The sequence below is a fragment of the Delphinapterus leucas genome, chromosome 17, assembly GCF_059928025.1.
Source record: "Delphinapterus leucas isolate spDelLeu-1000000601 "Yukka" chromosome 17, BTC_Dleu_Yukka2, whole genome shotgun sequence".
In the NCBI taxonomy this organism is placed as follows: Eukaryota; Metazoa; Chordata; class Mammalia; order Artiodactyla; family Monodontidae; genus Delphinapterus; species Delphinapterus leucas.
This window is the reverse complement of record NC_143145.1, coordinates 12,069,047-12,096,193: the sequence shown is the minus strand read 5'-3', so window position 1 is coordinate 12,096,193 and position 27,147 is coordinate 12,069,047. Positions and strand designations below refer to the sequence as shown.

General features: G+C 41.7%; 1 long non-coding RNA gene across 18 annotated transcripts in view; it reads left to right on the top strand.

Annotated features, from left to right (window-relative positions):
* LOC111164421 (uncharacterized) overlaps positions 1-27,147 on the top strand; it is a 402,877-nt gene that overhangs the window by 370,143 nt on the left and 5,587 nt on the right. For 10 of the 18 annotated variants that reach the window (XR_016388301.1, XR_016388306.1, XR_016388305.1 and 7 more), the window contains 6 exons: positions 4,551-4,716; positions 5,092-7,677; positions 8,057-8,974; positions 10,069-10,126; positions 22,977-23,203; positions 24,669-24,856. This is a non-coding gene — a long non-coding RNA (uncharacterized LOC111164421). Of the gene's footprint in view, positions 1-4,550; positions 4,717-5,091; positions 7,678-8,056; positions 8,975-10,063; positions 10,127-17,204; positions 22,145-22,169; positions 22,350-22,976; positions 23,204-24,668; positions 24,857-27,147 lie in introns of those variants that run through there. The other 8 variants (XR_016388291.1, XR_016388298.1, XR_016388297.1 and 5 more) reach the window with 8 other exon arrangements.

Here is a 27,147-nt window from a genome sequence, read left to right as displayed (position 1 = left end):
TGTCCTCACATTGACCTGGTGAGACGGTTCGGCATGATTTATTACTTCCGCTTTGTTCATAAATAAAACAAGACTCTGAGAGGTGGTGTGCTCAAGGTCACACAGATAACATCTGGTTGAATTGGTCTTCTCCCTTCCATACAAGTGGTCCTGCATCCATTTAGTCCCTCCCATAATCTACCTGTGGCCTCCCCCTAGATTTATCTTAAAATATTGACTACATTGTATTGCTCCCTTTATCAAAAATCCTCAACAATTCCTCTTACATTCCAGGGTTAACCTCCAAGCCCTTAGAATGACATTCAAGGCTCTCAAAATTGTCGACTTGCTTGGAGTTTCAGGGATAGCGGGATGGGTGGATGAAATACCAATAAACCATAAACTGAACTATACCAGTGATAGTTCAGCAAGAAATATATACAAAGGGTATCTTGAGAACACAGAGGAGCAAGGTGAAGGTCACAGGGGGATTCCAGGAGTTAGGGATGCCTGGGATGGACTTTAAATACATGCATACCAGTAGAAGGCTAACAGGAGCAAAGAGGCCTTGGAGGAGAGAAACAGCCTGGTGGCTGTATGCAGGACACCATACAGAATGTGCTGGACAGGTAGGTACAAGGCTGGACTCAGAGAAGGATTAGGCTATATGGGAGGCAGGGCCGCTTCCTGTCAGCTGTCAGGTTAGAGGCTTTGGACGTTATCCTGCAAACTTCGATGTGCCAAATAGGATTAAAGCAGGCCAGTGTCAACAGCATTTGGTGGCCCCGGCTAGGAGGGTGGACTGGAGTCCGAAGTCGATGGGATGGACGGGAGCCAGTCTGGCTAGAGATGAAGTAAGGAAACTGTTGCCATGAATCAGGGGAGTAAAGACAAAGGGCAGTGGAGGTCATCACAGGAAGAGGAAGGATTTTCAAATAATTTAGGAGAGAAAAGCAAACAAATCTGATGACGGGGTGCTTGTAGAGATAAGGAGAGGGAGAAGTCAGGCTGCTAATACGCTCTCAGGAGCCTCCAGGTTGGGAGGAACATAATGGCGCTACTCACTGCTATTTCCACACCTGCCCCAGACTTCAAGGAAGCGCTGCAGGAAGGAGGTGTGTAGTACCTACTTGTAGGTGCGCTAATTTACTTAGGCTAGTAACAAAGAGCTCCCTCTCATCTTGGTGGGGTGGCCAAGACGACTGGCCAGTCACTTACACCCGTTCCCTCTCCTCCCCCAGGTATCCTGCGGGACTTGATTTCCTACGGTTAGGTGCGGCCATGCAACAGGGCCCTGATATTCAAGCCTGAATGATGTGTGGGCAGTACTCCTTCACATTTTATCCTTTCTGCCAACTTGAGGCAGAAGAACCTGATGGAGACTTGAGAGGGAATGAAGGTCCCTGTACTGTGTGCAGAAGAGATCTGGCCATCAGCCAGGAACACCCATTTTAGACATGAGTGAACAAAAAGTAAATTCCTCTCATGTTTGAGCCATTGTGCATAGAATTTCTTTGTTACAGCAGTTAGTCCCACGTAACCAACTCACCTTTCCTGTTTCCTACCTCACGTGGGTAGGAAAGAAGGGGGCGTTTAGTACATAGCTATTTGTGCCGGTCACTGCACTCGGTATATTTATGTACATCAACCCCTTTAATCCTATAAGTGCTCGGAGATGTTTAAACGCTCCAGTTTTGCAGAAGAAAGGAAAAATCCCTGAAGTGTATTGCTTTTGCTCAAGGTTATACCGTGTTCCCTTAGAGACATCCGTGAGGCTGTGCAAAACAGATTTTTTTCACTGTTTTTGGATTTTCTTTTTCAGCGTTATCGAGATACAATTGACATGTAACATTGTGTAAGTTTAAGGTGCACAAGGTGGTGGCTCACTCTGTGTGTATATTGTGAAGTGATTTTACTACGATAAGGTTACCTCAAATTGTTCCCTTTCTTGGTGTGCGTGGTGAGAACTTTCAAGATCTACTCTCTTCCAACTTCCAAGTAAACAACACGGTATTGTTAACTATAGTCATCACACTGCATATTACATCCTAAGAACTTATTCATCTCATAACTGGAACTCTGTACCCTTTGAACACCTACAGTTTCTTAGGAAATTCCTTGTCTCTATGTTTCCTACCACACTTAGAAAGTAGGATCATGATCAAGAAGAATAGAAGGTGGAAGAGGAACAGAGGGAGAAAAAAAGTTCATCAGTTGAACCCTTCGTTTGTTTATGTCTAACATCGGTAAATATCAGCTATATTCAAGAGCATGTGCGTGGGGCCGAGTATGTATGTTCACGGTGACTGAAGCCATTACCGATGAGTGCTTTTGAAAGCAATGCCGTCCCTCTGTTGGCCCGGTTTTCATATCCTTTCCTTCCATTTTGGGCCTCTGTGCTTTAGTCACTCTGGTCTCCTTTCAGTTCCTCAAAGAAGAGCTGCTCCTTCTTGGCTCTATGACTTTGCAAGTGCTGTTTCCTTTGCCTGGAGTATCACTACCCTCATTCAGTTGGCTAACTTGTGCTCATCCTTCTCCTTTCCCTTGAAGCATCATTTTCTCAGGGAAGCCCTCTTTGACCCCGAGGTTGTGGTATGTCCCTTGATAGCACTCATTGCATTCTAAACTCCTGTGGGGCAGTCATCAGAATTTTGATTATATAATCACTTTTACAGTTTGGTGATAGTAGTCCAGTCTTTCCCAGTAGACTCTCAGCTCCATGAGGGCAGAGATGGAGTCCCTCCGGTTGGCTTCTCTATCCCCAGAACCTAGTTAGAATGCCAGGCACATAGCATTCACTTCATAAATTTTGGGTGAATGTGAAAACAACGAAGATTTTTCTCTTAGTAAAATAATAAAAAGCAAACCTAAAGAAAGGCTAGTCTTCCAAATGGCTTTCTGGGAAACATACTACACATGCGAAATTCTGAAATGAATCAGGCCACTTAGTAATTTGAGACTGACTTAAATCTAAACCAAGTAAGGTACTGTTCCATTTCACAAGTAAAGAGGCAGAGTGCATGAAGGTCTGACACGGATCCCCCCTGGCCGTGAGTCAGTGATGGGGGCCTCTATCACTCTCATCTCTCCCTGCTCACTCTGGGTACCTTCTGTTGGATGCTGACTTTGATGGAGACTTGGGAGCCGTATGGCAGTGAGCCCCTTGTCCTAAAGGAAAGGGGAAGAACATTAGAGGTGGAACCCTGGCTCAGCTACTGTAGGTGCTGTGTGACCTTGGGCGACTCTGAGCCTCCACTTCCTAACTTGTAAAATGGAGAGAATCTGCTTGTAGGGACGTTTGCAAGGCTCAAATGTGCCAATGTGGTTGGAAGTGCTTTACAGAGAGACTGGCACTTAGCAGGTGCTCACAAAATTTTAACTGGCATCTAGCACTTTCCCAGTATTGGGGTTTATTTCAGATGCTTAGGACATGTTTCATGTGAACTAATAAGTCAGCAACTCCATTAATAAAGAAAAGAAAGACTTTCCCTTTTGCTGGTGGATAAAAAGGCTGATTTAATTCCTCGCCCAATGACAGAGATCTGAAGACAATGATTTGATTCCCTAATCGTGAACGTGCCCCTGCTTCACAAAATGTGAGATGCTGAGTAAAGAGCAATGCCCTGGTGGGGCCGCACTGCATGAAGCCACTCTTTAAAAGAGCTTGTGAGTGCTCTGTTCATCATTAGCAGATGTGATGTGGTGAAGGAGTTTGTTTCTCCAGATTCAGACATTTTTGAGGACTTACTATGTGCCAGGTACACCCTGTTGAGCACTTTTCACATGCTGTTTTGTTTACTTCCTACCCTATTTCTCTGATGAATCTATTATCATCCCTATTTTCATGATAAGGAAATTCAGATTCAAAGCAATTAACGTGTCCTCAGTCGCACAGCTAGTCAGTAGCAGAGCTGGTGTTTGGATCCATGTCTGATGCCAAATCCCATGCATTTCCAGATACATTATATTCTCTTCCTAGTAAAACACATTCCATGGAGAGCGAAGACCAAAAGTATGGATAAGAAAACCTAGTCCGGATTTATTATTAATAATACAAAATATTATCACCTGATAGCTTCAGAAACAACCAGTTTCCTTTGGAATGTAGTACTTTCCATTTTCTTTTCTAGAAGCTCGGTGGTTCTGATTTTCTCTATTTGATGGTGCATGAAAGCCCCTGGGTAGAAAGCTGTTTAGTGGAGTGGAAAAGGGTCAGACTGGGGACTGTTTCTAGCCCTGAGCCTCTCCTCTGCGTGACTTTGGGAAATTCATTCAGAATCTTTGAGCCTCGTTTTTCTTATGTGTGAAATGAGGACAATTATGCTGCTTACTCACCTACGTGTATGAATTTTGTGAGGTCCTATCAAGATGACTGTTGTGCCATGTTATGCAAAAGGCTCCATGTTATTGCTCTAAGGCAGAGTCGTCACTCTGTTCCCACTTTCTCTCTGCCTACAGATTCCCTTGGCATCCCACACCTGATGAGAATTTACGGCTAGTTGGATATAACAGCAAAAGCTCTCTCCCTGTGACTTACATGCATCCTGATGTATTTCAATTTTTGCATACAGGAAGGTTTTCTAGTCGGAGGAGATGCAATTCTACTTTGAGGTTGTGGACTCGAGGCGCCACTAAACGGAGATTCATGTGCTTTCATTGACGTAAAGTGAATCCTTCATTTGTGGACAACTTTGCTGCCCAAACCCAATCTGCTACTGCAGCCAATGGGCTTATCTGGTGAGTCTTGTCACTGTCAGAATCAAAGCCAAATATGGCAGGGACTAATGATTTCACTGAGGTGGTCTTTCCTGTGACCACAGAAACCTGCTTTGGGGGTTTCTGTCACTATCAGAGACCCTTGATGGAATTACAGCCCCTGAGTTCATTTTTGTTCTGGTTTATTATCTGGATAAGCTCCGTACCCAGCTCTCTTTGCCTTATCTGAGGGAGCCAGAGCCAGCGGTGGGTGAGTCATAGGATCTGGTCAATTGCGTTTCCACAATTTTATTAGAATGACTGGGTAGATTAGCTCTGTAAAACATGGAATAAGTGTCTTGGGCATTCATCAGAGTCTCCCACAATTCCTAGAATAATTTTGTATTTTTTTCACAGAAGCGTCTGTGGAAAGAGAGCAGGGGAGCCAGGAGACCTGAGTTGCTGGATCGTGATTCTGCTAATCCCAGGGGGTAACCTTGAGTATGGCCAGAACACTTTTGGTCGTGGCTGGTGGTATGGACAAAGTTCCATAGAGCTCAGGGCTTGGCCAGAGAGGGGCAGGGAAAGTTTCTCTAGGGGAACATTTGAGAGTAGGGTTTTCAATTATGAACTTGATTTCACCAGGCAGACAGAGGAAAGGGCAAGGGGTTTTCAGAGAGAGGAAGCTGACCGGACAGAGCAATGCAAAGTGAAAGTCGGTGAAGGGTCTCAGGAATGGCATCTTTGACTGTGGTGAGAAGGAAGGTTGTGCTGTGGAGCCTGGAGAGGCAGGGGGTAGAAGCCAGCTCGTGAAAAGTCTGGAGGACCAAGCTCAAGTGGTTGCTCTGGGCAACTGGCAACTCCCAAAGGCTGCTGAGCATGGGGAAGTGGGGAGGGAACGTGATTAGAATTTGTTTTCATTAAGCAGTCGACACCCAGTATGAGACCAAAGGGATCATTTGTTGCTCTCATTAGCCCTGCATAATAAGTGAACGACCATTGATCTCCCCATTTAGCAGATGAGGAAGCTGAGGCTTGGAGAGATTAAGTGTTCAAGGACACACTACTCAAGGAAAACAGAAGATAAAAATAATTCATAATTCATACTTCTGCCGGATAGGATTCCATTGAATTCTTATAAACTTCAGTTCGAGATTAGGTAACATTTGCTCTGAGGCATTACCAGGGTTTAGACATTCATCCAAGATTCTGAAATGGAAAGAGGCCAACACTGCATAAGTAAAATTCAGAGTCATTAGTAGAGATATCATTAGGCCTCTCTTTTAATCATTTCTTAGAGCCAATGTATCATTCTTTTCATTGGCTCTAGGGGAGGCTGGAACTTGTCTGAAGGTGGGTGTGCAACTAAAATTTTTGTAACATTTTCTGTGTCAGCTCTGCTAATGCGGAGTTCATCCACTGATGTTAATGCCACAGTGGAGGTCTAGAAGATTCTGGGAGAGCAAAAGAGATTTTAGTCTTTACAAATACAGTAGTTGGCCCTTATCCATGGGGGATAACATTCCAGGAAACCCAGTGGCTGCCCTGAAACCACAGATAGTACTGAACCATACCATGTTTTTTCCTTTATACACATACCTATGATAAAGTTTAATTCCTCAATTAGGCACAGTAAGGGATTAACAACAACAAATAATAATAAAATAGAACCATAATAAAAGTTATGTGAATGTGGCCTCCTTCTTTCTCCCTCTCAGAGTAGCTTATTGTACGGTACTCACCCTTCTTCTTGTGATGTTGTGAGATGATAAAATGCCTATGATGAGAAGTGAGGTGAATGATGTAGGCATTATGACATAGTGTTAGGATACTCTTGACCTTCTTTATTATTATTATTTCTTGGCGGTACGCGGGCCTCTCACCGCTGTGGCCTCTCCCGTTGCGGAGCACAGGCTCCGGACGCGCAGGCTCAGCGGCCATGGCTCACGGGCTCAGCCGCGCGGCGGCACGTGGGATCTTCCCGGACCGGGGCACGAACCCGTGTCCCCTGCATCGGTAGGCGGACTCTCAACCGCTGCGCCACCAGGGAAGCCCCCTGTTGACCTTCTGATGATGCTTCAGAAGGAGGATCATCTGCTTCGGGTGACCCTGGATCATGGAACTGTGACGATGTTGATGATTGGATGCCGGGAACAAATGATGGTGATGGCTGGGGATCCCAGGCAGGATGGAGTGGAATGGCACGAGGTTTCATTAAGCTACTCAGAACGGCACAAAATTTACATATCGATTGTTTATTTCTGTGATTTTTCGTTTAATATTTCTGGGTCAAGGTTAGCCATGGATAACTGAAACCTAAGAAAGTAAAACCACAGATAAAGGGAACAACTGTACCTCCAGAGAGGGGGATGCTTTTACACATACTTGCAGATGAACTCCAAGAATCCACTTGCCTGGCTCGAGTTTAACAAGGGTTACAATGTTGCATCTCAGGGCAGGAAAGAGTAGGACAATGAAAGAACCGGAATTTTTTTCCCCTGAGTTGTATTTCCAACGATCATAAAAATGAATTCCTGCTTTTGGGCATGGCACTGGGAGTTGGCCGGTAAGGGTTGAAATACTCACTCCCAACTCACAAGTATAAACTTTGGGAAGTCACTGACCTGCCATGAATCTCAGTTTACACAACCTTAAGGTAAATTTAATGTCCCCCTCCGTATAGAGGTATTGTGAGAATGCAGTTTGCAAACATACATCTAGCGTGGGTCCAAAGTACTTATAAAAAATTATGGAAATTTGGAATTAGTTCTTTTCCTCAGGTCCTGGATGTTTTAATTGGTTTTTGTTCTCCATAAGATTTTACTACAGTGACTAATTTTCTTTTGTCTGCTAGATTCCTCTCCAGTGGCTTGTGACACTGCTTCAGGAAGACTTTCCCAACACCTGAAGAATTTCTATGTTCCTTTACCCAGTCTGGGATGTCTACTTACCATATTGCCAGCTTCTGGACCTGTTGTGTCTGGGATGCAGGCTGAACCAAAGGCAGGTATCCTTCAAGGCATCCAGATATAAAAATAAGTACGTCATTGAGATTAGGAGGAAGTTCACATTTTGGGGCTCCCCAAAGTAACTTTTTCCCAAGATATAAATGGCATTCTAAAATGTATGAAAACAGACTTGATAGAAAACCAAACTAAAGCTAGAACTTAGTTGGAAAGAGGTTTATTTTTCAAATATATAAACTAAACCATTGTACATCTATTACAAAAGCACTAGGAATCTATAGCAAAAAATGAGTCAAATTCTAAAATATCACAAGTTTCTTTTCAAAATGTGTTGGTGCACTTTCATCGTCATTGGGTTTCAATTTAATGTCTTCTGCTCTTGAAATTAACACCTCGTCTCTTTTTCTTATCCACAGCTACACCCACCCTGTGCTCTGGGTTGCTCAGAAATTCCAAGAAATTCCAAGTTTCCTGCTGCCTCACTGGCTGGAACAGAATGGAATGTGCACCACTGCTGATAATAACAGGAGAGGCCCCAAACCACAGAGGCAGGCAGCCCCGGGGTAAATCCTTGCTCCACCACTTCACGCTGAAAGATATTGTACAAGTTACGTAGCTTTCGTCATAGGTCAGATTTCCTGGGAAAGAGAGTCTAGGTCTCTGAGGGTTGCGTGGAGGAGGCTAACTGGGGAGTGAGCTCAGAAACAACGGCAACATGGGGAGGGATGCTAGACTGGGCAGAGGGAGAAGCTGTACCATGATGCAGTTTCAATGGAGATGTCCAGCAATCCCACAGGGAGCTGGCGTGGCCCTTCAGAGTTGTCCCAGCTGAGGACAAATGGTTAGGCTTTTGTACTTCCATGTTGGCCAGTCATAGATGCAGGCTGCCTTCTGAGAAATGGTCTGGGATGAAAGCTCTCTTTGACTGAGTCTTGGAGCAGCAGCTAGAGGTCCTGGTAGTAGGCGGAATGAGTGCCTACATCCTGAGGTGTATCTGGGCAGCCCACCGTACCTGTGCCTACGTGTTCAATATATCAGAGATCAAGGAAGTCTCCTTGGCCACTCTACCTGAAATTGCAACCCCTTAATCTCATATCCCCTGTACCCCATCTTACTTTTATCCATCGTATTTATCATGAACTGACATACATTTTTTTAAAGATTTTTTTGATTGGACCATTTTTAAAGTCTTTATTGAATTTATTACAATATTGCTTCTGTTTTATGTTTTGGTTTTTTTGGTCACGAGGCATGTGGGATCTTAGCTCCCCGGCCAGGGATCAAACCCGAACTCCCTGCATTGGAAGGTGAAGTCTTAACCACTGGACTGCCAGGTAAGCCCTGAACTGACATCCTGTATGAGAATTCATCTATTGTCTTTCTGGAAATGCTCTAGAACACACTCCAAGCTACTTGAGGGCAGGGATTTTGTTTTACTCATGACTATATGCCCAGTTCCTAAAACAGGGATTGGCACAGATTGAACGCTCAATAGATATGTGTTAATTGAGTGGAATAAACCCTCAAGTTCTAAGCACTTGCAGTAGCTAATATAATCTTCACGACAACCCCACGGAGGCGCACAATCATTAACACAATTCTGCCGATGAAAACACTGCGGCACAGAACTTTTTTTTTTTTACGGTACGCGGGCCTCTCACTGCTGCGGCCCCTCCCGTTGCGGAGCACAGGCTCCGGACGCGCAGGCTCAGCGGCCATGGCTCACAGGCCCAGCCTCTCTGCGGCACGTGGGATCCTCCCGGACCGGGGCACGAACCCGCGTCCCCTGCATCGGCAGGCGGACTCTCAACCACTGCGCCACCAGGGAAGCCCCACAGAATGTTTAATTATCTTGCCAAGGTCTTTCAGCTTAGAAGTGCTGTATTCAGGATCACAACCAGGCAACGGGATTTATACCATTGCCTGGTATGGATACAGCTGGTCCTCCATCCGAGCGAGTTGGCCCTACCCTTCCTCCTCTCCCCTTTCTGCTGTCTCGTAGAATACATGTCCAGTAATCACATCATCGCATGCTCCAGATATTTTGTTTTATCGCTTCAGACCAAAAGGCGAGAGCTCAGCTGAGTTCCAACTTCTGCCCTTTCTTCCCACTTTCTCAATATTATTACCTTAGAACCTGATCAACTCGCACATCTTTTTTTTTTTTTTTTCTAACACTGCCATTGACAGATGCAGACGCAGAGGCTATTATGGTTTATGGTGCTCTTCTGCGTGCATTATCTCATTTGATTAGCCCAGTAGCCTTGGGATATGGGCCATACAAGGATGGCCACCTGCAGTTTATAGATGAGGAAGCAGAGGCTCAGAGAGGTTACATAAAGCTATTTGGAAGCAGAATTTTTAGTTCTAAGTCCCACGTTTGCTCTAATTTGCACTTTCTTTTTCCTTGTTGGGGCCCGGAGGGTAGAAGTTAATCCCGAAGCATTTCTGCCCTCCACATTTATTGAAAGTCACTTGGAACATTGGTGAGTATTTATCATTGGCTTCTTCCTACTTGACAAGTGGGGAAACCGAGGCACAAAGAGGTTACATGATTTCCTCAGGTTTCATACTGATGTCATTGGAGCTGGGATATTAATTTCAAAATTCACGTGCCTGTACCCATTAGCACGCTCACTGCTTCTAAGTTAACAATTCTGGGGTCTATTTCAAACTTCCATCCACCTTTCCTTGAGTAATGTAATAGGATTCATATTTAACATTTAAAAAAATAATGCTAGTTAAAAATAGAAAAGCCCAGTTCACTTTAAATGCACTCAGGATGCATTACCTCTCTGCCAGCCTGAAAAGATGTCTAAGGAGACAGTGCTGGCAAAATTTACGTATTATAAAGAGCTCCTTTTATCCAGTTACATCGTCAAAATTTCATGGCATCTTTCAGAGGCCCAAGGAGAGCAGGAACATTTATTCTCCTCTCTGAATTTAATCATAAAGACATCAAGGTCGTCTTCCTGAGGCTGAGCTCCAGGCCACAGATTCCAGACTGGAGAAAAGTAACTTGAAAGAGCCTGTTTTACACAGGCCAGTGGAATGCTTTGTTTTTTTGCTTCTGAGCCTCCTAAGTGGACGCAGATACACAGAAATAAATATTTACTTCATGAGAGGGATGGTTAGGAGAATAAATGTTAAAGTTCTGTCCTTACAGTGGAGAAACTCAACTGAGAAACTCAATTCAGTTCGTGGACTCTCAGAGCTCCTTATGGCCCCGGTTTGAGAACCATCATTCCAATTAAAGTGATGGTAGCTGTGGCAGTTTTAAGACCTGTCTACATCTTCTTTCACATGCCATCAAGAGGTGAAGTCTAGTTCTCCCTCTGGCTTGAAATGGGGCAGGAATTTATGGCCACCTTGACAAATAAAATGTGAGAGAAGCGACCTTAAGTCATTTATAAAACTAGGCTAGAAACAGTGATGCAGCTTCAATCTGGCTGTCTCTTAGGACATGGCTTTTGGATGGCTACCCTGGCCATGCTGGAGAGACCACGTGGAGAGAGAGGTGCCTGAGGACCCTACTCGATGCCACATAGAACAGAGATGAGCCTTCTCTGTTGAGTTTGGTCCAAATTGCATATTCATGAACTATGTAAATTGTTACCGTTTTATTTACACATTGCATTTAGAGCAGTTTGTTGCAGAATAACAGATAATCTTAACAATAGCCCATGCCATAGATGACCTGCTGGAATGCGAGTCATAGTTCATAGAATTGAACAGGTATGAATCCAGCACCTTGCATCTGGATTTAAATAACCATTTATACAATGCATTGAACACAAGAGTCACTTCACAGGTTTGTTGAATGAACTGATGGGCGAATGAGTAAAGAGTCTTGGGGGAGATCTCTCTCAGTAGAATAACACTTGGGGTTATAACTGACCACATTTCTAATTGAAGCCATAGGTTGAGGTTGTTAAATACCTGTGCAGTCCAAGTTAAAGGAGTAAATGGTTTTCCCATTTCCTGTAATGATTTGATCACAAGGAAGACTATGATAGCTTTGAGGTTGGCAATTTAATAGGAACTGACAAGCGGAAGGAAGGCGAAGATGATGTTGGTGCTTGAAAACCTATTTTGGGAAAAGGTGAGAGATATTTATTAAGCCTGAAGAAAAGAAGGGGAGACAGAAAAGTTGTCTTAAATCCTTGAAGGAGGTGACAGATTTCTTTTCTGTTATCCAAAAGCTGCATTAGAACAAACAGGCCAATGCTATAAAATAACAGTTGACCAGCTTTTTCAGTAAAGGGACTGATAGTAAATACTTTAGGCTTTAAAGCCCTGTGGTCTCTGCTACAACTATTCAACCTGCCTTTGTAGCACAAAAGCAGACACGGTCAGTATGTAAACGAATGAGTATAGCTGTGTTCCAATAAAACTTTATTCACAAAAACAAGCTGTGGGCCAGGTTTGGCCCTTGCCTGTAGTCTGTCAATCCTTGCTATAAAGAAATGGTCTTTTTTTCTACATAAGCCCAAGATTCCTAATACATAGAGCCATCAAACTTCAGAATTGTCTTGGAGGAGAGTGACATTTCCTTAGTATGTTTAAAATAGGCTGGATGTACAGATTGGACAAAAATATTCTTTTCTCTTTATATATATATATATATATATATATATATATGGCATACATTATACAATAAAATATATATAAAATAAATATACATAAAAATAAATATATATAAAAGTAAAATATATATAAAAAATCAAACAAAAGCCCTTTGCCATATATATATGAATATATATAAGGAACTATATATAGCGAGAATATAAAGAGCTCTTACAACTCAACAATAATAATAATAATAAAGTACCTGCCCTTTTCTCTCCATGGGTAGAAGTTTTGAACCGACACTTCACAAAAGATATAATGATGGCAAATAAATATCAGAAAAGATACACTACCTAATTTGTCATCAGAGAAATGCAAACTTAAACCATAATAAGCTACCAATGTACTTATTAAAGTGGCTGGAATTAAAAAGACTGACAATATCAAGTATCAGTGAGGATGTGAGCAACTGGAGTTATTGCGCATTGCTGGTGAAAGCATGAAATACTATCATCTCTCTGAAGGGGTCTTTGACAATTTCTTATAAAGGTCAACACTCACATATCATCAATCAGCCATCCTATTCCTAGATATTTATCCAAGAGAAATTAAAACGTGTGTCCACAAAAAGACTTGTACACAAATGTTCAGAGCGGCTTTATTCATTATAGCCCCCAAATGGAACAACAGTCCAACTGCCTGTTAACAAGTGAATGGATAAAGAAATGGTAATATACCCGTGCAATGGTAAATATTACGATAAAAAAGAATAAACTATTGATATTCTCGACAACATGAAAGAATCTCAACATACGTTGAGGAGAGGAATTCAGACACAAAATACGTATACCAGTATTCCATTTACATAAAAGTCTAGAACAGGAAACAATAATTTATAATGACATTCCAAATTAATGGAAAGCAGACTAGTGGTTGCCTGGGACTGGGGCTGGGACAGGTGGACTTTAAACGGTTAGAAAGGAACTTTCTAGTGTCATGGACATGTTTTATATCGTGATAGTAATGGTGGTTGCATGAATGTGTAAATTTGCTGAAACTCACCAAACTGTACCATGTACTTAACAGGGGTACATTTTATTGCATGCATATTTTTCCCCAATAAAGTTGATTTTCAAAAAGTAGGGCAAATGACCATCTTTTGGGTATCCAGTAATAATAATAATGATATTAATAGCTAATATTTATTGCATGCTTTCATTGTCCCACATGTTGTACCATGTTCTTTGATTATCTGTGTTAATTTAATTCTAGAGCTATCTTTTGAAGTAGTAGTAGTGTTATCTCCATATTACAGATGGAAAACCCAAGACTTAGAGAGATTTAATGATTTTCTCAAGGGCATGCACTAGTTCTTTGCAGAGGTGGGGTTTTAAACCAGATCTTTCAGATCCTCAAACTTCCAGGGTAAGAATTAGGTATTACAAGGCAGGAATCCTCTTCTCTTTGCTCTGCCACTGACTTGTTAGAGCCTTTGGGCAACTCACTCTCCGATCTCAGCTTCCTTATGTGCAAAATGAAATGATGGGCATTTAGTTACTGTTCAAGCTTTCGTAAATGTTTAATTTACAAATCTGATAATAACCGTACCATTTCCACAGCCTCATTGGCAAAGAAGTGAACTGTGTTAGTCAGATTTACTGTAGCATCAAATAACCCCCAATATCAGTGGCCTCTCACTACTAGATTTATTTCTTGCTTATGGATCTGCTGGTCAGGTGTGGTCAGTGGACTGGGTCTTGTCTGCACTTCAGGTTCAGAAGTACTCTACGTGGCTCTCACTCCTGGACCCAGGCTGAAGCAGCAGCAGACACTTGGACATCCACTTCTCACGGAGAATACAGGAGTGGGAGAGATAGATTAGAAATGCACAAAGCTTGAAACTGACCTCCTATCATTTCCCACCTGCAGCCCACTGGCCAAAGCAAGTCACATGGCCAAGCCCAGTCATGGAGGCTGGGAATTATGCCCTGTCCATGGTGTTGGAGCAAGGAGAGTGAATATCTCTTGACCAATAATGCAATCTCCCAATGAATGCAACCTCAAAGACTTAAGAAGAGTCAAAGAGTCTTCTTTTTCACTTACTCAGAGTCTTATTCACGAATCTCCAGTTTCCTTACCTTCTCATCCCCTCCCTGGGCTCACTGGCTGTTAAGTGTAGACTTAATGCCTCTTTTAGACTCAGAAGTCAAACTGCAGGTCCTTTGAGGGCTTAAGATATTGGTTTTCAGCATTACTGATCATTCATGCAATTTACTGAGTTAAATATCATTTTTAATAACATTGATCTGTAGTATTAGTAATCTTTTGTGATCTTGATGGAATTAGGAAAACATTTACAAGTGGGGATTTATTTTCTGATGAATGGGGGTAGGTCCTATGATATATCTTGCTCCCATACCAACTGTAATATTCTCTCTGACCTCATTGGTTCATGAATGTCAAACAGGCAAAATGAGGAGGCGTGCACTGAATAAACTACCCCTCATTACTGACCCTTCAGCTTTCTTCTTTTAGGAGGAATTCACAGGCTGGAGGTGACTGATTCCTGCCTTGCAAGCCAGTTATATTGTCTATTGTATTAGTTGAGTCAGGCTTCAGCCATTGTAGCCTGAAGGCACCCATAGAAAATATGTAACTGAACAAATGTGGCTGTGTTCCAATAACAATTTGCTTACAAAAACAGGTGGTTGGCCAGATGTGGCCCATGGGCTGTAGTTTACAGATCTCAGCTCTAAATGGCAGCTCCTCGATAAAAACTGATATTGTTCTGATCGAGACTGATGTTACAACAGAGGGTGATGGGTTTCCAACAAATTCCTCTTTTCTGGAAACTTGATGGTATGCTTTTCTTGGAAAAGCAAGTCTTTCATTTCGTCATTCAACCCCTTACTGTGTGTGTGTGTGTATTTTAAAATGTTTAAACAATTATTTTCCAGCTGTACTGAGATAAAGTTGAGATATAACATTGCATAATTTTAAGGTATAATGGTTTGATATATGTGTACATTAGAAAATGATTACCACAATAAGTAAGTTAATACATTTTTTGAACAAAGAGTCGTTGGGTAGGGTAACTCTTAAAGAATAAGGATGCTTTTCATGAGTGGAATGAAGGAGAGAGAAGAAGTTATCTCCCATTATGTAGCATCATCCTCACTGTCACTGACTGGAAAATCTGTGAACTGAGATGTAATATGGTATGCCTACATTTTCACAGAAAAATCACTAGAGCTAGAACTGGAGCCCAGATAGCTTTTCTTTTCTTCCAAGTTTTCTCTACTCACCCATGGTTTCTCAAATACAAATTATCATTGGAGAACCAGATCAAGATTTTTGACTCAGTTGGATACCATCTGTATTACTGTTCATTTTATATTTTCTTTAGAGTAACTTTTTAAAAACCTAAATAGAAATATGACAGAAGAAAAGTCGCTCTTTCTACATTAAGTGGAAAACAGGTATCAATACTTATCAATAATTATTTAAAATACACTTCTAAACTTTACAGCAGAACAATAACATTCATCTAGTAACATTCACAAAGGAGCATCTCCTGAGTGTGGTCACACTTGAGGAAGCTGAGCAGGACGTCCTGCAGACCTCACCTGTCAGAGGCAGGCTTTGCATAGATGCTGCGGGTTCCATGATTCACCATGCTCCATCTCAGGTTAACTTAACAAAATTACGGTCTCCAAAAAGCAAATGTAAATCACATACAAATGAACCAAGCCTTGACCCTTACAAAAAACCAACAAAATGACCAACAAAAAAACAACCCTTATGAAACTTCTGCCCTCATTTTCTTCTCTCAATAAACATAAATGGCACAAAAGCAGCCTTGAGGAAAGAAAAGGATCAATGAATCTTTTATTCCCATCTCTGGCATCTGCAGCATTTTTTGATCACCTGCAAGACTGAAAGCCCCTATAGTGAGTGACAAGACCTTGACCTTGGGGATCATATTTGAGGCTGAATTTGGGGTTATAAACCAACTGGACTCATGATGATTTGCATACAACGATCTTCACTAAGCAGTGGGTGACCAGCTTGCTGCCAAACCTCACCCAGTTATAAGGGCAACTCTGCAGGTGGACAGCCTTTTTAAGAATATTTTTCTTTTATTGAAGTATAGTTGCTATACAGTATTATATGTTACAGGTGTACAATACAGTGATTCACAATTTTGAAAGGTTATACACCATTTATAGTCACTATAAAATATTGACTATATTCTCCGTGTTGTAGCTTATTTTATACATAATAGTTTGTACCTCTTAATTCCCTACCCCTATCTTGCCCCTCGCCCCTTCCCTCTCTCCACTGGTAACCACTAGTTTCTTCTCTATATCTGTGAGTCTGCTTCTTTTTTCTTATATTCACTAGTTTGTTGTATTATTTAGCTTCCACGTATAAGTGATATCATACAGCATTTGTCTTTCTCTGATTTATTTCACTTAGCATAATACTCTCCAAGTCCATCCAAGTTGCAAATGGCAAATTTTCATTCTTTTTATGGTTGAATAGCATTCCACTGTATATATACAGTACATCTTTATCCGTTCTTCTGTTGATGGACGCTTCGATTGCTTCCGTATCTTGGCAATTGTAAATAATGCTGCTATGAATATTGGGGTGCATGTATCTTTTCAATTAGTGTTTTTGTTTTTTTCAGATACATACCCAGGAGTGGAATTGCTGGGTTGTTCTATTCTCAGTTTTTTGAGAAACCTCCATAATGTTTTCCACAGTGGATGCACCAATTTACATTCCCATCAACAGTGCACAAGGGTTCCCTTTTCTCCACTTCCTCGCCAACAATTTGTTATTTGTGTTCTTTTTGATGATAGCCATTCTGACAGGTGTGAGGCGATATCGCGTTGTGGTTTTGATTTGCATTTCTCTGATGATTAGCGATGTTGATCATCTTTTTTGTGTACCTGTAGTGGACAGATTTTTTTAATTCTCATTTCACAGATGAGGGTCAAAGAACTTGAGCTATTTTCCACGGGTCACACATTTAGAAAGAAGAGGGAACAGATGAAATGGTGAGAATGCTGGGGTGAGGGGCATGGTTTTCTTTTGTTTTGGGGGTGGCAGGTGGAGAGGATCTGAGAGGCAGCCTGGAGGTAGTGGCTAAAACCCAGCCTACTCTTGTGTCTGTCATTGAAAATTGGGAGGGCGTGTTTCTCAGTTGATGCTGATTTATGTGTAACTAATAGAGTGACGGGGAAAAAAAAGGAAGCCCGGTTTCTAATTTTATCTTCGTGGCACTTTACTAAAAAGCCCCTCAAGGTGGCCGGAAGTTGGAAGCCCTCAAGGCTTGAAGCCCTGGACCAGCATGCAAAGGTGCTGGGCACGGAGTGAGGGCCCCCGGAGATGAGACACCGCACAGCTTCCCATCTGGGTATCTGGCTCTCAGTAGCTATTAGGGTGTCTTCTCTCTGACTCCTCATTTGCATAATGTCATACCCATATGGTGTTATTTTATTTACCTCTTGAAGGGGGATGACTACTTTAGAAAGAGAGGAAGCCAGAAGACTTGACCTGAAGGCTTCCTCTGTCCCTCTCGCCCTGCTACCCTCAATCGTTTACTCTCGTCTTTGCCTCTCTTTCTCTGGCCATCTTGACTTTTGTAAATGAGGACCTTGCTTGAGTGATAGGATCCATTTCTTCCAGTGAATGGTTGCCAGGGGCGCTTGTCTTGTTGAAGGGTTTATCCTGGCAACATTTACAGCCGGTGGTGAATTTAAGCGCGACCTACTCCCATTTCTTCACGATGGAGGAACCTTTGAAAGTTTAAGAAGTCTACCGTGGCTGATTCTGCTCAGATAGATCAAGGGCTTGACTTACGTTCTGCTTTGCTATTTTTCTGGGATTTCTGAAAACAGACTTCTTCAATTTTGCCATGTTAGGTGTGAATTTTGCAGTTTACACATAGTTCCTTAGAGCTCTTCAAGACAGAGTTTGCATCCTGTGTTGGGGGTAAGAGAGCAAATGTTTCAACCTTCCTTTGTTCTTGAAATAATTCTGGGTGATTCACTTGTTCATTTATTTGTTCTTGGCTTGCTAGCCTATGGTGGTCAAATGCCTGAGAAGTATTAAAAAACAACCCCAAAATAAAACAAATAAAAAAGACCTTTAGAGATACAGCTAAAGGAGGATTCATTGCTCTTTTAAATACTTTAATTCCGTGTTTATCTATTAAACAAGCACTTATCTTAGGTGCATGACTTGCCGGGCACTGAGCTAGATGCCCAGAATCCAGAGTTGGAGATCTGTTGTCTGCTTTGAATCTGATCAGGGTTAGATAATTTCAAAATTTAGAGTATACAGCTACACAAGAGCTACAGAAAAGGGCCCAGGGAAGACAGAGCTTTTGGAAATTTGTGAATTCCACACATACTTCATGCAAGATTTCATTTGCATGTGTATTTTTCTGGGAAGGGGGTTAATAACTTTCATGGGATTAAAGTATTCATGAACAAAAATGTTTTAGAAACATGGCCTCTGCAATTGCAGCAAAAATTTTAGATGACCTACCCCTGGTGTTCTATAAACAAGATCTCTCCTTGCTCAGTCCTGGTGGGTTATCTGCATTTGGGACTTGGTCTACTGGCCTTTAAGTCTATCTTCTGAGAGTAGACTTCAGAAGATACTGACTCAATGTCTTTGTCATATCTGTCCTCCAGTGCAGGACCTTGTATCCATGACATTTTTACATTTTCTATTGTGCTTAGCTCATGTCTTATAGCAAATAGGAGAAATAAAAACTGCATTGATAACTGCATTGATCAATTATGTTCCAAGCTTGTCATCGAATTCTCTCTTTCGACACTTGCATGTCCCTGATTCTGCTCCATCTCTGGCCTCTGTGAAATATCCTGCCTCTCCCAAGGCAGAGTGAGAATAAAGAACATTCCTCAATTGGAGTGTGTGCACACACATGCTTACTTGCACCCCTAAGGCTTTGTTCTTTGACTATCATGTGGAGAGAGGTGTTTGGGCACCATATTAATAATAGCTCTTAGTGTGTATGTGGCACATTCCATTTTCAGAGGCATTTATAAACATTGAAAGATGAAAGCGTGCACCACCCATCCTGGGAAAAAGGGAATGTTAATCACCACCACGTCTGTTCTTTGGAGAGGGTCACAGAATCTGAGAGCTGGAAGGGATGTCAGAGGTCACGTTTCAACCTCTGGTCCCTAGAGGAATTCTTTCCTTTGGAGCCCACCAAAGTTGGGGTAGTCCTCAGAATTTCTTCTTGAGTTCAAGCCAGTTCTGCCCTTCTGCAACTTTTCAATTATCTATCTACCTGTTTATCTATCATCTATCTGTCTATCATCTATCTATCTCTATCTTTCAACCGATCATCTATTCCCTATCTCACTTCCTCCCTTTTCTTTTTTTCTCCCTCTCTCTCTTTCTCTCCCTTCCTCCCTTCCTCTCTCTCTCCTTCTTTCTTTCTTATTTCCTTCCTTCCTTCCTCCATTCCTTCCTTCCTCCCCTCCTTTCTCCCTTCCCTCCTTCCTCTTCCTTCCTTTCTTTGTGCAGAGCCCTGCCAAGATTGCAAATGCTTGAACAAAATTATGCTCTTTTAAGACATAAATTTGGGGTGCTTGGTTATGTATCAAAAGATAACTGTAATGCCTGGGCAGACTGGGATATAAGATCACCCTACTTGCAGTGACATTTCGGGCAGTATAGTGTCTTGCTACCCTCATGTTGGACCCAGACTTGATTCTGCTTTCCTTGTTGCAGTTCTCTGATATAAAGGCACTGAGGATTTCAATTCCATGCCTCTGCTTCTCTCACTTAGTGTAGCATCTTCAGATGTTACTCTTGTAACTGCTACTCTGCCTGAGACAAATGTATTCTACCCCTTAACAGACAGATATAGAGAACTTTAACTAGGTTGTTTTTCCTCTTTTTTTGTATAAGAGTCAAAATAAAGGGGACATTTTTGTAGTGCCTGATATTTCTCAAGTACAGTGTAAGTACTTTTCATGCACTAAGTTTTCACCAAAACATTATGAGGTAGATGATATTGGTTATCTCATTTATAGATCAGGAAGCTCAGAGAGATTAAGTAACCATCTAAAACTGCACAGCCAAGAAACAGGAGAACTAAGATTTGAACCCAGTTCTGTCTAGATCTATTAATCAATTAATGCAATTAATATCATGCTATTAATATCATGGTATTTGTATGGCACACAAAAGGCATTTAACAATTACGATGCATTCCTTTCCACCCTTTTGCTACAAGCAGCCCTTCCATTATTTTTTCCATCAGCAATTGTCTATCTATTTTAAAAGAGTTTATCTACAACATAACTATATTTATAAAATAGTTATTAATTTATTTTCCAGTGTCTTTTTACCTAAAGCTATCCATATTTTAAGAACAGTAAAAACCTAATCATAGGTATTTTATTAGGATTTGGAAAATGCCACACATTATTTTATTAGCTCTTCAATAACCCAGGGAAGTTGATCTTATTGTCCCCATTTTATAAAAGAGAAAACAGAGTCTTTAAAGAGTTGAGATCCCCAAGATCACACAACTAGTAAGGTGCAGAGCTGGGATTTCCACTCTCTCTCATTCTAACAACTCCGTTCCTTTGAGTTGGCTCCTTATTTCTGAGCTTTGCAGTTGCTGCCAAAAAGCACAAAGAATTAAAAAAATTTAATCTCTGCAACTATATCATGGATAGTTGTATTATTATTATTATTATTTATTTTTTTTTTTTGCGGTACGCGGGCCTCTCATGTTGCGGCCTCTCCCATTGCGGAGCACAGGCTCCGGACGTGCAGGCTCAGTGGCCATGGCTCATGGGCCCAGCCGCTCCGCGGCATGTGGGATCTTCCCGGACCGGGGGACGAACCCGTGTCCCCTGCATCGGCAGGCAGACTCTCGAGCACTGTGCCACCAGGGAAGCCCGATAGTTGTATTATTTTCAAGGACTTCATTGATAACCAGTGAGTTTGCACTAAGATTATCTATAGGAGAGATATTAGCAGCATCATTGCCAAACTTTGCATTCGGATTTAATACAATTTTTGTGTAAATAATAGAGGTTTAATAATAACAACAGCATAATAATGTAACAGTAATGACAACAGCTGCTATCTATGGAGACCTACCATGTGCCCAGTTCTGTGCTATGCACTCCATTCCATTTTCTCCTTCAAATCCTCCACCCACAATATTTAATCTCTCTTTTACAGGAAGCTCAGCATCTGAGAAGTTAAGTAAGATGTACAAGGTGGTGCTAATGTGGACCTTGGGATCTGGGTCCAGGTCTATCTGGCCCTAAAGCCTGAGCACTTAATCAGTGCAATAGACCAGAAAACATAATCCACTTTGAAATAAGCATACAGGACTTCCTTGAGAACAAATACCTTATGCCTTGAGACAAATGAGGACCATCTTATGCAGTTGTCTGATCCTGTTTCTAAATCATCATGCCCTTGGTAGCACAGGAGTAGGGGTGAAGGTGGGGATGGTTGGCATTTCCGAGATCCAGAATTGTAGCCATGGCCATTTTGAATGATCCTTTCTGAATCTTGGTTCTGAGAAGCAGTGGTAAGAGCTGATGCTCACCTTTTCCACTGGACGTGAAGCTTCTTGAGTACAAGATCCTTGAAGATATTCCATCGACCTTGGGTACAGTGTATGGCACATAATAGGGGCTCAATAAATGTCTAGAGTTGCTGTGGAGTTACGGGAGCAAAAATAAGAGATGCCATTCTTTGCCTGGAATGTGTAGAGGGAGAGAATGCAAACATGCTAGACTTAAAAAGTCTTTTTCTGTAGATTATGTTTTCTGGTCTATTGCACTGATTAAGTGCTCAGGTTTTAGGGCCAGATAGACCTGGACCCAGATCCTAAGGTCCACATTAGCACCACCTTGTACATCTTACTTAACTTCTCAGATGCTGAGCTTCCTGTAAAAGTGAGATTAAATATTGTGGGTGGAGGATTTGAAGGAGAAAATGGAATGGAGTGCATAGCACAGAAGAAGGAAGAGAGGAATTATGAATGAAGCAGGGATGATATGAAGACAGCACGTGGGCTCCTCCCTCTTCTGACAGTGATGAGCTCTGTGGTTTTAGGTGAGCCTGTTTTCTCTCTCTGAGCCCACATTTCCACAGAGGGTAATATTACCTGCTTACCTTTACAAGAGGACTGTGATGAACCCTGTAAGACACAGCATATGGGAAATATATGGAAAATAATAAAAATATAATGGCAATGGTATCAACCACAACAATGATAAGGAAAGCTTTCTTGTGTTGATTGCCACCCTGGCATTCTTCATACTTTGTCCTCACAAGAACCCTGTGGTCCATTATCTCTAGTTTACAGATGAGGAGACTTTGAGATATTATCATTATTAATTATATAATTATCAAACACATGCAAAAATCCTGACATTCACTCAGTTTTCTGGGAGATGGTAGAGTAAGAGAGTTGGGGATTCAGAGACAGCACTTTGTTGGCCAAAAAGCCAACCTTCCAGTTAAGTCTAATTCAGATTGTGCTGGGTACTTCTGTGCAAAATTAGATTCACAAGGGATTTTTTCTTTTATCTAAAATCACTTCACTGAGTGTGTGATTGACATACAAAAAGCTACACATGTTTACAACTTGATGAAGTAAAACCATACCACAATCTATGCCATAAACCTACGCATCTCCTCCACACATTTCCTCTACCTTCTTTATTTATTATTTTAAAGGATTCTTGTAAAGTGGAATTATTCTTCTCATCAAACATTCTGTACTACTCTATGATCCAAAGAAATGCCCAGATTCTTCTAGAATGGGCCCACTAGTGATGCCTGGATTGAATTAAAGCAGCTGATTCTCAAGCCAAGTGGCCAGAAGTTGGGCAACTCTACTGGCTCATCCTCTGTGCTGTATGGAAGAAACCAAGATAATGACACTTTCCCAAGGCTGGGGCTGGGTGAGTCTTAATTTGTGAGTGTTTGTAAATGGCTTTGAAGATAGCGGAGGTTATTTAAGTGCTGAGTATTATTATTATTTATTGTGGTTTTAAGCACTGTTTCTCCTTCCCATTGTCAGGCTACAAAACAATAAGGGACCTGGTAAAAGAGCCTCTGGAAGTATCCAAATGTCAATAAATTAGGTAATTTTGGCCTGAGTTCTGTGATGGTATCTGCAAACCTAGCATTAGCTTTGCAGCCTTTTTGCGTCGGTTGTTGGTTGCCTAATTTGCCCTTAAACTTGCCAGCAGCAGGTCCTGACATACGTTTGGCACACACAGGTGATACAAGCACTCTTTGGACAGACCTGTGTTGTTGACATCATGCTTTACTGTGTGCTTTTTGAGATGCAAATTAGGTTCTGGAGGAGCCCCTGATCCTTTCATCGTTGATGATTAATGGAAGAGAATTAACATTTGTTGAGCCTTCCTGTGTGCCAGACACTTTTACAAACATGATCTCATTTATTCTCACAACAATCTAGTGAAGTAGGTCTGAATGGTTCCATTTTACAGAGAGGAAACAGAGGCTCACAGGAAGTTAAATAATTGGCCCTTGATCACATAACTAGGAAAGAGGCTTAACTAGAATTGAAATTCAGGACTGTCTGGTTCCAAAGGCCATGCTCTTTTATTATATTAAACTACAGGCAACATATTCTACTTTACTCTTCACCCCAACTGCCCAGTCAAGTTTCCCCAACCCCCTGCTAAAAATCTCTTCAGTGCCTTTCCATAGCTTTCAATGGAATAAAGACCATGCTTCTACAATAGCCCTGCACAATCTCTCTCTGGCTCCCTCTCCAGCTTCATTCAACCCCATGTTTGTTTATTTCAGCTACTTGAACATGATAACACTTCCTACTTCTGCGTTTTTGCACAAACTGCATGCAAAATCTTATCTTTCCCTTTTTCTTCAGCTAATGCTTGCTAGGCCTTTACACGTCATTTTCTGGGGATGACTTCTTTGAAAATGCAGACCAATAGTTCTCCAAGTGTGGTTCCTGGTCCAACAGAGAGTAGCATCACCTGGGAGCTTATGAGAAATGCAATTCTCAGGCCTCACCCCATACCTCCTGAATCAGAAACTGGGCAAGTTTGAAAATTAACAGGGTTTTTTCAACCTAGACACTATTGACATTGTGGAGTGTTTAGCAGCATGCTAGCTCTTACCTACTGAAGGTCACTAATACTCTCGTTCCTGTCCTCACCTTCCTCCAAGTTGTGACAACCAAAAATGTCTTCAGACATTGCCTAATGTCCCCTTGGAGGGTAAAACTGTCCCTGGTTGAAAAAAATCACTGCTTTAGGCTGAGGTATGTCTCCCTGTGAGACACTCCTATAGCATTCTGGACAGTTGAGGTTAATTAGTTAGTAACTTATTGGAATAATTTGTTTAAAGCATGTCTCCACTGTCATAATCCAGCAGCTAATGCGCTACCGAACACCCAAGTTGGTTCTCAGGAAATACCATTGTACCAAGTGACACGGTCAACTTGCACCATTACCTCCTCAAGCCCAACCCTATATCTGAATTCTGGGGAGGAGACAGGACTTAAGGCTAAAGTGGGATCACAGGCAAGTGGGATCCTTGAGCTTCTTCACAATTTAAAGGTAAGTCTCCTCCATCAGAACCCTGGGAGCAAAGGGACTCTTTCATGCCCAGCTCAACAGGATCTAAGCACTGCTTTTTAAAAAGTTTAGTGGCAGAGAATATGATTAAATGCAGGAGAAAGAGAAAAGAGTCATTTTAGGATGATGCAGAAGGCCCTGACCAAGATAGGCTCAGTGTCGCTGTCACCGAAAGAGAAACAAAACCTCATTCTTCCCGCAAGAGCAATAAGGAGATTGCTGGCTACGAGACCTGACTCAGCTTGCCTTCTAGTAGCTTGTCTTTTTATCGGTGGTACAGTCACCTGAAAGAGGAGCGGGAGAGGCAGATTCTGGTCCTTTTGCCGCCTTATACTTCCTCAGCCTGAGAAGTCATTTCTAGATCCAGGGTAAAGGAGAGCTGCAGAGTTGAGGAAGAATGGAATTCTTGCTTGTGTTCCTTTCTAAATGGATGCTCAGTGTCATCATCCTGGCTCCATATGAAGTGGTTGTGGACCTGAGACACTTGATTGGCTACATGGACATCCTGTCCCTCCTAGGGCTCACAGTGCTTCTGGGAATGAGGCCCGCCCAGTTTCATAGGAGGTATTGCAGTCGCCTGGCTAATATCAGGCTTCATGTAACCTACATGATTGTTACAATTTGAGAGTTGCAGTCAAGGTATGGGAAGGTATAGACCTAAGAGGTAATTTTTTTTTTAAGCTATACATATAATATATCGTTTCTTTTTTCTCAAAGAAAATGTTCATTTTTTTTGAAGAAATTTTGAAAAGATGAAGGAAAGTGGAAAAAAAATAGGATTTTTTTCTATTTCAAAATGTTCATTCCTATTTCATTTTTTTGTTACCAGACTCTACCAACAATTTTCCTTTCCTGCTTTTTCACTTAACATTATCTTTTAAGCCTGTCTCCAAGTTTTTGTAAAATGACGTCATTTTCAAAGTGATCCTGGCATTCAATTTCCATTCATTCCCAAATGTAATGCCATTAAAATGCCCCAAACTTAGAAACAGGAATACAATATTCTAGCCGCTCAGAAAGCACAAACTAAAGTATTCATTTAAAGCTAAAGACTGAGGTCTCAATTTCTTTGACACTAAGAGCTCTAAATATTCAGTAATTACAAGTTTACTGATTCATGACGGGTAATAAGTTGCATAGGACCAAAACTACAGCATAATTTCAAATATCTTCATTATAGTCTATATGCCAAATTGATTGAAACTATCCCATTGCTGGCATTTGCTGTCATAAATAGCTTTGCAACAAACATCTTTTTTTTTTTTTTTTTTTTTGCGGTACGCGGGCCTCTCACTGCTGTGGCCTCTCCCGTTGCAGAGCACAGGCTCTGGACGCGCAGGCTCAGCGGCCATGGCTCACGGGCCCAGCCGCTCCGCGGCATGTGGTATCTTCCCGGACCGGGGCACGAACCCGTGTCCCCTGCATTGGCAGGCGGACTCTCAACCACTGCGCCACCAGGGAAGCCCAACAAACATCTTATATATGACTTCTTCCCCCGAAATTAAGAGCATTTCCTTTGAAATGAGGTTAGAAATTCAATCATTGGTTTGAAAAATATGAATGCATCTAACCTTGGCAAAATTTCCAAAAAAACTACCTTCCAAATTGTATTTCCATTAGTGATGTTTGAGTGCATTTATTTCATTTACTCTAATCAATATCAGTTGATACTGATAGGGAGACTGAGCCTCAGTATTTGCATTTCTTGGATGATGGCTCAGATTGAAGGGGACAAGTTAGTATGACTATTTGGTTTTTCACAGACATGCGTGACACTGGAGCACAACCCGTTCGTCTTTCAATCTGCACCCCTCCAACATCAAGAACATCAGTTTAGCTTCGATTAGAGTTAAGGTGTTTTTCTGCCAGAGACTTTTTTCAAGCTTATAGTCATGAAATCTGTTTTAGAAACTGGTTAAATGAGTGCTTTCCTTCCCATCCCACTCTTGAAATAAATTCAGATTCCCAAAAGAACTGGACCTCTTCTTGCAGGAGTGAAAGATAATTTGTTGGCATGTATATTTTCTTATAGAACCAAATTACTGAGGGGAGTTGTAACCTGGTTTCAAATACTTTTGGGTTTCTTCACTCAGAGCTACTTTTTGTCATTGCAATTAGAGCAGGGGAGACTGATTTTCAAAGCCAAGTGTAGTTGTCCAGTGAACAAATTATGGAGAAAACACCGACACAGAGGGGAACTACTTCTTTCCCTTCCTTTCCTTTTTTCTCTCCCTCCCTTCCTCCCTCCTCACTTCCTTTCTCTCTCTCTCCCT